The sequence below is a fragment of the Ipomoea nil genome, unplaced genomic scaffold, assembly GCF_001879475.1.
Source record: "Ipomoea nil cultivar Tokyo-kokei standard unplaced genomic scaffold, Asagao_1.1 scaffold2036, whole genome shotgun sequence".
In the NCBI taxonomy this organism is placed as follows: domain Eukaryota; kingdom Viridiplantae; phylum Streptophyta; class Magnoliopsida; order Solanales; family Convolvulaceae; genus Ipomoea; species Ipomoea nil.
In genome coordinates this window covers 5,721,741-5,735,784 of record NW_017618464.1, presented here as the reverse complement: position 1 = coordinate 5,735,784, position 14,044 = coordinate 5,721,741, and positions in this window count along the sequence as shown.

Below are 14,044 nucleotides of genomic sequence, written 5' to 3'. Positions count from 1 at the left end.
CATGCAGGTTTCTTATCAAGGTGGTTAGGATGCTATTAAGATTATAGAAAGTTTGCCTTTGAGGGTAAGATTTTATATTCACCAAAATTATTATTTTCCCCGAGTACTGTATGTAGTGATATTATATGTGATATTATATAATATATGTTATTCATGTGAACACAAGTACATTTATCAATAAATAGTAATATTGTGAGTGGTGATTCTCGAAATATCGAGAATGAGTTTCGATTTGTAGAACTCGTGCGTTATGTAAATACTTGGCTTGAAATTTTTGGTGTTGTATACATAGTAGTATTGTGAAGTTGTATTAATACTGGATTATGGACTATAATTATATTTTGGACAAATCATGTGGAGAAAATTGTATTTCTTTTTTTTTTTTTTGAAAAAGGTATTTGGAGAAAATTATATATTCTGGAGAACATTGTATTTTTGTGGAGAAAGTATTTATTTGTGGAGAAATAATGAAATTTTGAGAAAATAATATATTGTGTGGTGTCCAAGTAAGAGTGAGTACTATTTACTTGGACTATTTACTACTCATTGGGCTTAGAATCACATGAGAGTGTATCACATAAGTTATGATTCAGTTTCCAAATTGTTTGAGTGGTAGTAGGTAGGAAAACCTAACTACTTGGATCATATATTACCCAGTGGCTTGGAATCTTCTGGGGTGTGCACATAGGTTTTAGTCCAATTTCAAAGTGGATTTCAAAAAGTTTGGTTACTTCTCCATAAATAACTATTTATTCTCCATACAAGAAAATGTATAACTCCACATGTATTTTGGAAAAGTATGAAATTATGAGTTTTGAAAATATAAAAAATTCAAACCATTATTTTACGGGGTGAAGTGAAACTTACTTAGCTTATGCTAATTTTTGTCTACATTCTGTTTTTGTGTAAAATTATTTATACAGGTGAACATGGATAGGAATTCGGGATGAACAAGTTGAGAAGGAATAAAGTTTAATTATTTGTTATTTTTGAGGAAAATATTATTGTATAGTAATTTCAGTTTTAAGTACTAAGTTGATTTTGAGATATTATTTGATGTTGTAAATTTAACATAATTACCATAAATAATGTTTAATAATTGACAAATTCTATTAGGCAATAAAAATTAGCATTATAAAATCTTTTGTACTATGGATACATTATTTTTAATTATTTCGGTTTAATAATATTATATCCTATTTATAAAAAATCAAAGTAATACTTTTACTACTATTGAATATTGATTGACTAAAAATAATCTTAATTATTATTGTGGCAATTAATAGGTATTTAGCTTTAAAAAGTTTACAAATATATGAATTATACAACCATTGAATCAATTAGTAGGACAATTATATTAGGTAATCTAATTAATAATTTACTTTTTAAATTATATCCCATTTTCTTCCGTGGTAAGCATATGTTTAATGTAAATTAATTAAAATGTATTAATTGGTAATATTGCATAATTATGGTATTGTAAATGTATTAATTGCTAATCAATTTATAGTAACGTGAATATTATGTATGGGAATAACATATGAAACACGGATTTGGAAAATGAAATTGAAATTATGCAAATTGAAGAAGGAAATGTATATTATTAATGGGCTGAAAATTATAAAAAATTTCTAATTGACTGAATAGAAACGGAAATGGAAAATGAAACTTATATTATTAATTTATAATTCTCACATTCTCTACCTATAAATACAATCCATTGGTGACCTAAAAAAAAAGGGAAATGGAGAGGTTTTTTTTTTTTTTTTTTTTTTTTTTTTTTTTTTTTTTTTTTTTTTTAACCAGAAGTTTCAGTTTCTATGTTTTTTCGTATACAAATTTATAATTGTAAATTTATATTAATAAATAATTATTAAGACAAGTATAATTTATTTTATATTGTGGACACGTTATTTTTAATCATTTTGATTTAATAATATTATACCTTAATTATAAAAATTATACATAATAATCTTAGTATTAAATGTCATACAATAATTACCATAAACAATGTTTAATAATTGACAAATTCTATTATGCAATAAAAATTACTATTATAAAATCTTTTGTAATATGGACACATTATTTTAATTATTTTGATTTAATAATATTATATCTTATTTATAAAATTCGAAGTAATACACTTAGCACTATTGAATATTGATTGACTAAAAATTATCTTAATTATTAAGGTAATTAATAAGTATTTAGCTTTAAAAAATTCAAATATATGAATTATACATAGTAGTATGGAATCAATTAGTAGGACAATTATATTAGGCAATCTAATTAATAATTTACTTTTTAAAATTATATCTCCTTTTCTATAATTATATATATATATATATATATATATATATATACTTAATGTATAATATTATTGGCATAAAATAAATTATACTTACCTTAATATATAATTAATTTTTAATATAATTTTCTAATTTTTATTAATGGTAATTATTCTAATAATTTTCTTTCCTTCTTTCGTGTAATTATTATGATAATTATGGTAATGTGTTTAAATATTGGAAGAGAACAAATATTAGAATTAATATAATTAATGAAATTATTATGGTAATTGCCACAATATTTATTAATTATAATTAATATAATTATTGAAACTGAGAAATATAAGATTTCTTCCCTTGAAATATTTGTGACAATTTCATTAAATTATAATTAATAAAATATAAAATATAATTAAAGAAATGAAAGTATAAAATTAACAAAACATGAATATTTATAATTTTTTAAAAAAAATACACATACAATTATACACTATAATAATCATACAATATTTAAATGCTACTTTTTAAATTTCTGAATGTAATTTTTTTAATTATAAATCTATCAATATAAATTATAATTAATGAAATTATATTATAGAATTTTTCTATATACATATTAATAAATATTATGTGTATATACAATGTATTATACAATCATATAAGGAAATGTGTCTGGTTGGAGTTTAAATTTATTTATACAAAATTTAGAATTTACATTTTTTTATTGATTTCTAAATACAATTCTCTTAGTTAGTATTCATATTTTTAGAATTATAATATATATGAAATACAATTAGAAATAAATAAACTTAATTATGTGATTTTTTTAATAAATTTATCTAAATATACAACATGATTAGAGATTATATTAACCATACAAAAAAAAATTCTCACACCAAAAAACATTAACCATACAAAATTTAAATTTAAATTTTGTATATTATGAAAATAGATACTTGACCAAATATATAAAAGTCCAACTATATTATTATATTGTACATTATAATATATTTTCATTGTTTTCTATTTTTAATTTTAAATTCATAATATAAAAAAAAAATCGTGCAACGCATGGGTAAAACACAATCGTTATACCCTGCACCACGGCGCGCTCAGCACTGTGCGTCCCGCGTCTCTCAAAACGACGTCGTTTTGGGAGGCGCGGAAGGGGGTTGACGTGATTATGTGTATTTGTTTATATCATTATGTGTATTTATTTATACAATTATGTGTATCTTTTTATACAGTTATGTATTGCATCAGGGCGCACAATGCAATGCGCGCCCTGGTGCATGATATAAATTGCCGGTAAAACACTATATTTTTAAAAAATATAATTTGATAAATATCATAAATTAATTAGTACAGTATCATTTCTGTTTATAATAATTAAAGAAAAAATAAATAATTCAAATATGTGAACCAATAATTTCAAAATGAAATCAATATACAGTTACAAATAAATATAGCATTATTAGATTTAATTTAATTATTTTTAATTTTATTAATGAAATGACTTTTCTTTATCCATTTTTTGATGGGATACTAAGGGATCGAAGTGTTTGGATTGCTGGAAAATCTATAATCTATAATCTATAATCTATAATCTATAATATAATTAAAAACAAAATTCTATTTACTTGATTTTCCGCTCAAACAATAGTAAATAGTAAAGGTAAATTAAAAAAAGGAACATAAATATTTCACAATAATTCTCTACATCATCATCAATTAAAAATGGAACAAAAATTAGTTAAATTAGAAAATAAAATGAATATTAATAATTGACTGAAAATTAAAAATGAAAAAAGAAACAGAAATTAGGTTAATTGTAAAAGGAAATGAATATTAATAATTGATTAAAAATAAAAAATGATCCATAATTGATTAAAATGGACAAGAAAATTGTCTGATTATTGCATTTTAATTTTTCACAATAATATTACAGAGTAGAATAAATTAAATCACAATTATATCATAAATATTTCACAATTTCAAGCAATGAAACATAAATAAAAAATGGAACGGAAATATTTCAATAATAATATCCTACATCATAAAGTAAAAGTAAATAAAAAAAATGAAAAGGAAAGATTTCAATAATAATATTCTACACCATCAATAGTAAAGACATATTTTAAACAATAGTAAAGGTAAACTAAAAATGGAACGGAAATATTTCAATAAAAATATTCTACATCATTAATTAAAAATGGTTCAGATAGGTAAAAATATCACTGCATCTGATATTCTAATTATCTAATTGACTGAAAATAAAAAAAAATAATTGTCTGAAAATGAATCTGATATTAGTAATTGACTGAAATTATAAAAGGAAATGAATATTAATAATTGACTACAAATAAAAAAAAAAATGATCCATAATTGAAATGAAAAAATAAATTGACAGATCATTGCATTTTAATTAAAAAATGGAACAGAAATTAAAAATTGGACGAAAATATTTCAATAATAATATTCTACATCATCAATAGTAAATGCATATTTTAAACAATAGTAAAATTAAATTAAAAATACAAAGAAAATATTTCAATAAAAATATTCTACATTATTAATTATAACTGGAACAGAAATTAGGTAAAAATATCAATGCATCTAATATTCTAATTGACTAAAAAAAAGTAAAAAAGAATAATTGGCTGAAAATGAATTTGATATTACTAATTGACTGAAAATATAAAAGGATCACTAATTGACTGAAATTCTACCATTATATATTTTCACCCGAGTCACCCATCCTTTTGGACTAAAGGTGTTAGCTCTAGACGAAGATAGACAAGATTGTGTTGTTACTACCAATGTTGTCTACAAAGAGGTTTCAATAGTATGTAAATACAATTTGTGATATTATGTTTTTTTTTTAATGGAAAAATTGCTATATATCTAGACAAAAAATAGATTTTCCATACAAATAAATTAGGATATCAATTCATTTTTATAACTGAGTTGCTAGAGAACGAGCACATTTGACTAATTTATAAAAGTACTAAACAATGATAAATAAAATCTCCAAAGTTACAGCACCGCATGCGTACATCTACATATTAGCTATTAATTTGAGCAATTAATAACATAAAAACACATAAATGATCCAAATCATACCTTCAATTGCACTATATAATATTTGATGTTTTAATTTAAATAATTATATATCGATCCAAATATTCTTAATATATTACAACAAATCCATTCCGTGCATCGCACGGGCGCAAATACTAGTATATATAAAAGTAAAATCCTTCTAACAAATTTCCCCCCCCCCCCCCCAAAACTTTTGTAGTAAAGTTTATTTGGTAAGTAAATGTCAAATGGAAATTAAATAAAATCTATTAATTGTTATATTACATAATTGGTAATATTATGTATGATATTATATTCTATAATATAATTGAAAATATTATTGTTCAAGTATAATAAAAATCTTATGAAATAATGTAAGCATAATAAAATAAAAATAATAATAATAATAATAATAATAATAATATAAAAATCATATAAATTTTCCCCCAAAACTTAGCGGCATTTATATAATATCCTAATTTTTTAATTTAATTAATTATCAAAATATTGAAATTATATATTATATATTATTCATTTATGTGTAGACATACTTATTACTGTATATAAAGTAAATTAGGTAAATATATTCTTCAAATATAAATTAAGTATCTATATATAATTTTTTGGTAAGCAAATGTAAAATGGTAACTCTAAATTTAAATGGTAATTGGTAATTGGTAATATAATAAAAACCATAAATGTTACCCTTAATCATATCGAAACACCTATATATACATCACATTCTCTTCAATACAAACAGTACCATGTTACAAAGAACCTAAGGGAATATTCTCTGCAACTGCATAGCAATGGTGTAGAGAACAGGGACCTTCAAGAAGAGGAGGAACAAGACCCATATTCTCTGCGTATCCAGAAGAGCTGTTGCACTACGCCTACAAATTTTGGTACAAATTTTGGTAAATCTCTGTATCCTTTTTCAACTCTTTTTTTTTTTTTAATAAAGAATAGAAAATCATATATACCATTGGTGAAATTTAAAATCTATCTACATATATTATATAAACTATGATTATATTGATCATATATATCACCTTCTTCATCATCAATCTGGACGAGTTTGCTCAACCCATTTAAAAGTATTTTTCTAATACCTTATCTCAATCCATTAAAAGTTGTTTATTATTGGACTCTGGGCAGGATTAAATAATGCACTATTCATAGTGATAGAAAAAAAACTGACCATTTGATTATTAGTGGACTCTGAGCAACTAGATCTGCAGGTCATTTGCATGAGAGGGGACATCATTGAATGAGTTTGGACTATTAATATTTTTTTTCCTGATGTGACGATCCTTCCAGCACCAATAGGAGTAACACAAGGATTTGGAGCCATGGCAATGTGTTGAGGATCATGAGTAGTGCTCCTTGACAAAAGCCTAAAGCAACAGCATATGAATATGATAGAGATTTAATTATTTTAATTTTTATTTGATAAAGATTATTCTCTAACCAAACAATTAGAAATATTTACGATTTATTGAACCAACCTTCATATTTTTGGTCAAATGAGTATACATGATGGAATATATGTTCATTGCACGGAATCTTAATATTCATTGAGTTTCCAAATTGTATATTGCATAAGAATTATTTTACCATAATATGAATTGTAACCAATTTAATAAATCTAAATATTAACAAGTATGTATGGTAATTTTATGTATGTTAATATTATTTCATATGGACGTAATATCATAATATGATTTATAACCAATTTAAGAAATCTATATTGATAACCAGTTCAAGTATGTATGGTAATTGTATGCATGGTATTAAAAATAATAATTACGTATGGTATTATGTATAGTAATATTAGGTATGATATTTATTATGTAATGCATAGTATTAATTAGGTTGTACATTTATTCTTTTCATATTCTCATATGGACGTAAATCCATAATATGGTATATAACCAATAACCAATGTGGTGTATATATATATATATATATATATATATATATATATATATATATATATATATATATAATTTTTCACTCCTTATTATAAAATAATAATTCAATAAAAGTTTTATATAAGTAAATAATCTGTAATATTTATCTTAAGTATAATTTGTCAAATTAATCAATTTTAATTTGATAATGATTATTTTCTAACCAAACAATTGGTAATATTTACGATTTATTGAACCAATTCATATATGTTTTTTTCCATCCAGACTAATTTTAATGGTCAAATTAATAATAAATTTTATTAGTTATTAATTAGCATAATATTAATTTATTATGCATAATTATTGTATAAAAATAAATTACCATTCAAATGAGTACACAAGATAATATACATGTTCATTGCACGGAATCTTAATATTAATTGAGTTGTCAAATCGTATATTGCATAAGAATTATTCTTACCTTACTATATACAATTACAAATTTATTCCGAAATTCTGAAAATTAAATAAGTTAGAAATCTAATTCTAAGTATGTATTTCCTGTTTTTTCATTTTTAATTTATACAACTAATTTATTAATTTATATACACAATTTTTTGCTGCTTTTAATAAAATAATTCACTACATTTTTTTTCAGTAAGTAATTCCTCTAAGCAAATAATCCGTAATATTCCCTGATATACTTTACACAATTTAATCATTTTTTATTTTTATAATTTCTAATTTATTAAACTATATATATATATATATATATATATATATATATATATATATATATATATATAAAATTTAATATAGATATAATTAGATAAAGCTTATTTTGTGACCAAACAATTGGTAATATTTATGATTTATTGAACCAATTCGTAAATGAGTCAATCTATACTATAATTAAAAACAAAATCCTATTTACTTGATTTCCCACCCAAACAATAGTAAATAGTAAAGGTAAATTTTAAAAAAAGAATGGAAAAAAAGAACATAAATATTTCACAATAATATTCTACATCATCTGTTAAAAATGGAATGGAAATTAGGTAAACTGAAAAAATAAATGAATATTAATAATTGACTGAAAATGAAAAATGAAAAAAGGAACATAAATTAGGTTAATTGAAAAAAGGAAATAAATATTTATAATTGACTAAAAATAAAAAATGATCCATAATTGACTAAAATGGAAAAGGAAAATGGTCAAATTATTGCATTTTAATTTTTTACAATAATATTACACAATATAGTACATCAAATCATAATTATGTCATAAATCTTTCACAATTTTAAAAATGGAACAGAAATATTTCAATAATAATATTTTACATCATCAAGTAAACGTAAATTAAAAATGAAAAGGAAATATTTAAATAACAATATTCTACATCATCAATAATAAAGGCATATTCTAATCAATAATAAAGTTAAATTAAAAATGCAATGAAAATTAAAAATGAAACGGAAATATTTTAATAATAATATTCTACATCATCAATTAAAAATGGAACGAAAATTGGGTAAAATATCACTACATCTGATATTCTAATTGGCTAATTGACCAATTGACTGAAAATAAAAAAGAATAATTTGCTGAAAATGAATATGATATTACTAATTAACTGAAAATATAAAATAAAATGAAATATTAATAGTTGACTGTAAATAAAAAATGATCTATAATTAACTAATATGAAAAAAATAAATGTTTAGGTCATTGCATTTTAATTAAAAATTGATGGAAACTAAAATTTAACGGAAATATTTCAACAATAATATTCTACATCATAGATAATAAAGGCATATTTTAAACATTAATAAAAAATTAAAAATGCAACGGAAATATTTCAATAATAATATTATACATAATCAATTAAAACTCGAACCGAAAATTAGGTAAAAATATCATTGCATATGATATTCTAATTGACTAATTGATTAAAAATAAAAAAGAATAATTGGCTGAAAATGAATATGATATTACAAACTGACTTAAAATATAAAAAAATCCCTAATTGACTAATATTCTACCATTATATATTTTCACTCGAGTCACCCATCATGATGGACTGAAGGTGTTAGCTATAGACGATGATGGACAAGATTGTGTTGCTACTACCAATGTCGAAAGATGTTTCAATAATGTGTACATACAATCGTTGACATTTTTTTTAAATGACAAATTTGCTATATATCTAGACAAAAAAATATATATCTTCCATACAAATGAATTAAGATAGTAATTCATTCCTATAATTGAGTTGCTTGAGAATGAGCACATTTGACTAATTTATATAAAAAAAATACTAAACAATGATAAATAAAATCTCCAAAATTACAGCACCGCATGCGTACATCTACACATTAGCTATTAATTTGAGCAATCATTTGCTCAAATTTAAGCAATGATAACATCAAAACACATAAATAATCCAAACCATATGTTCAATTGCACTATATAATATTTGATGTTATAATTTAAATAATTATATATTGATCGAAATATTCTTAATATATTACAACAAATCCATTCTGTGCATCAAACGGGTGAAAATACTATTATTCTAATAATTTTTCTTTCCTTCTTTCGTGTAATTACAATGCTAATGTATTTAAATATTGAAAGAGAATTCTATAAAAAGGATCCTTAACTCACTAAAATTCTATATTATTCTTAAAAACAAAACCCCCATTTCTTACTTACCCGCCCAAACAATAAAAAAAAATTACCAATTAATAATACTAATAATAATTAGTAAAAAAGTTAGTAGTAAAATAGAAAAAAAATCATTAATTCACAAAAAATAGAAAAAAAAAAAACGGGATTCACTAATTAATTAAAACTAACAATAATCAGTAAAAAAAGATCCTTAATTCACTAAAAATGAAAATATAAATGGAATTTACTGATTATGACTAATAATAATTGGTAAAATAGGAAAATAAAAAATGAGTCTTAATTCAATAAAAATGAAAAAAAGAAACGTAAGGGTGTGAAAAAAAAAAGGTCATAATAGGATAACAGTAAAAAAAAAAAAAAGAAAATTCTACCAAAAATTAGAATAATAAAAAAAGTTTCTTAATTCACGAGAAATAAAAAAGGAAATGGAATTCACTGATTAATTAATAGTAATAATAATCAGTCAGAAAATTAGCAGTAAAATATGAAGAAAAAAAAAAGATCATTACTTCACTAAAAATGGAAAAATAAACGAAATTTACTGATTAATACTAATAATAATCAGTAAAATTGAAAATAAAAAAGGATTCTTAATTCAATGAAAATGAAAGATTTTTTTTTTTTAAAAAAAGGGGTCATAATAAAAATAACAGTAAAAACAATCCTACAAAAAAAAATGAAAAAAAAAAGATTCATAATTTACGAAAAATAGAAAATGAAATGGAATTCACTGAATAATTAATACTAATAATAATCAGTAAAATTAAAAGTTAGCATTAAAATAGAAAAATATAAAAGGATCCTTAATTCACTAAAAATAAAAAAAGAAACGAAAGTCACTGATTAATACTAATAATACTTAGTTAAATAGGAAAATATAAAAAAATCTCAATCTATACCATTATTAAAAAGAAAATACTTCTTCCTTACTTTCACACCCAAACAATAGAAAAAAAAATCTATAATATAATTAAAAACAAAATTCTATTTACTTGATTTATCGCCCAAACAATAGTAAATAGTAAAGGTAAATTTTTTTTAAAAAAAAAGGATGAAAAAAAAAGAACAAAAATATTCTATATTATCAATTAAAAATGGAATGTAAATTAGGTAAATAAATAAGTATTATTTAATAAATATTAACAATTGTTTGGCATGACTTCCCACATAAGAGAGGTCACTACATGCCATCTGAGCACAAGGTGCTTGGCAACAAACATTAGGTTAATTGAAAAAGGAAATAAATATTAACAATTGTTTGAAAATAAGAAAATATTCATAATTGACTAAAACAGAAAAAAATGGTCAGATCATTGCATTTTAATTTTTCACAATAATATTACACAGTATAATACATCAAATCACGAGTATGTCATAAATTTTACACAATTTTAAACAATAGAATGAAAATATTTCAATAATAATATTCTACACTATCAAGTAAAGGTAAATTAAAAATGAAAAGGAAATACTTCAATAATAATATTCTACATCATCAATACTAAAGACATATTTTAAACAATAGTAAAGGTAAATTAAAAATGTAGCGAAAATTAAAAATGAAATGAAAATATTTCAATAATAATATTCTAAATCATCAATTAAAAATGAAACGAAAATTTGGTAAAAATATCATTGCATTTGATATTTTAGTTCGCTAATTGATTAATTGACTAAAAATAAAAGAGAAGTAATTGGATGAAAATAAATATGATATTACTAATGGATTGAAAATTTAAAAGGAAATGAATATTAATAATTGACTGCAAATAAAAAATTATTCATAATTGACTAATATGAAAAAAATAAATGGTTAGATCATTGCATTTTAATTAAAATGGAAGGGAAACTAAAATTGAACGCCAATATTTCAATAATAATATTCTACATTATAAATAGTAAGTGCATATTTTAAACAATAGTAAAGGTAAATTACAAATGAAACAGAAATATTTCAATAATAATATTATACATCCTCAATTAAAAATGGAACACAAATTAGGAAAAAATATCACTCCATGTAATATTCTAATTGTCTAAAAATACAAAAGAATAATTGACTGAAAATGAATATGATATTACTAATTTATTTAAAATATAAAAGGATCGCTAATTGATTAATATTATACCATTATATATTTTCACCGAGTCACCCATCCTGATCAATTGAAGGTGTTAGCTCTAGACGATGATGGACAAGATTGTATTGCTACTACCAATGTCGTCTACAAAGAGGTTTCAACAATGTGTAAATAAAATCGTTGATATTATATTTTTAAATGACAAAATTGTTATATGTATAGACAAAAAAAATATCCTCCATACAAATGAATTAAGATAACAATTCATTCATATAACTGAGTTGCTAGAGAACGAACACATTTGTATAATTTATAAAAAAAAAATACTAAACAATGATAAAAAAAAATCTCCAAAGTTATAACACTACATGCATACATCTACACATTAGCTATTAATTTGAGCAATTATTTGCTTAAATTCATACAATGATAATATAAAAACACTTAAATGATTCAACCCGTATATTCAATTGAACTATATAATATTTGATGTTCTAATTTAAATAATTATATATCGATCGAAATATTCTTAATATATTACAACAAATCTATTCCGTGCATCGCACGGGCGCAAATACTAGTAATAATAATAATAATATAGGCTCTTTGTAAACACTAAGTACTGATCTTTTCATATAAGAGACTGTTGAGTCAGTGTAATTTACTCCTTTATTATTTGGTTGGGTGGAATGTTGAAATTATTGTGGAAAAATGTTGTCAATTCAATCTTTTAACGCGTTTATTTAAAAGAAGTTTAAGACGTAGGAATTATTTATGTCAGCCTAGGGGCTATGGGGACAAGTTTAACGCGTTTCTTGACTTAGAAAGTTGACGTCAATAATTTTTTTCATAAAAGAAGCAGAACACCATTGGTTATCGTCCAAATTATGGCCGGCTTAATTAATAAATTGAAAAAAGTTGGAACAATTCCAAAATTGATCACTGCACTATGAATAAGACTTTCATCATATTTGATAACATACTTGATAAGTTAATTTTGCCAATTTTTCCTGGTTTAATTAAGTTTAACTGGTTAATAGACTACTTTAAACTCAAAGCTAAAGTGTTTAGTAGAATGACTTATTATATTACTTTATATTTTATTGAGATAATAAACTAAAATCTAAAAAATTAAGAGGAGTAGAATTTTTAGTTAGCCGTTTGGTCTTGGCTTACTTATTAAATGATCATTTTATCATTACCATCCGTAACATTTATATCTCTCTTGTTGTTGTGTCATATGCCTTGCCCTTTTTCTTTTTGATTCGTAACAACAATAAAAATGTTTTTCTTTCTTTTTGATTTCACTCACCTTTGTAATAATAATAATAATAATAATAATAATAATAATAATAATAATAATTATTATTATTATTATTATTATTATTATTATTATTATTATAAAATAAATAAAAAATTATAAAAGTAATTTAAGAATTAATAAATTAGCTATGTTTATGCCTTATAAGTTATTTTACGTACAATCAGCTAAAAGTAAACAACTAATTTACTAATACGATTAGCTAGTCAAAGTGCTAAGCCAATCAGCTATCAACTAACTTAATCGGCTATCAGCCATTTGCTAAACACCCCTTTTTTGTGACAGGCTCGATCAAGAAGGTGTTAGCAATAATCAAACACATGAACTTCGAATATAAGAATCATGTTCTATTCATGGACTACCCTTTCAGACTTTTTGTCATTTATTCTAGTGTTAATTAGTTGGACACTCACAGTACGTTTGGTTCACGGAATGAATTTTGAGATAATAGGAATGCTATTCCATAAGGAATGGAATAGACAAGGAATAGAATAGGAATTGTATGCTATTGTTTGGTTCGCAGAAGGAATAGACTTTAGGAATTATATTACAGTGTTTGGTTGATTTAAGGAATAGAAATTGAATATGTTTTAAAAGACATAAATACCCTTATAAAAATATGTAATGGTGGCGATGGTGGTGGTGGTGGTGGCGGTGGTAGTGGTGGT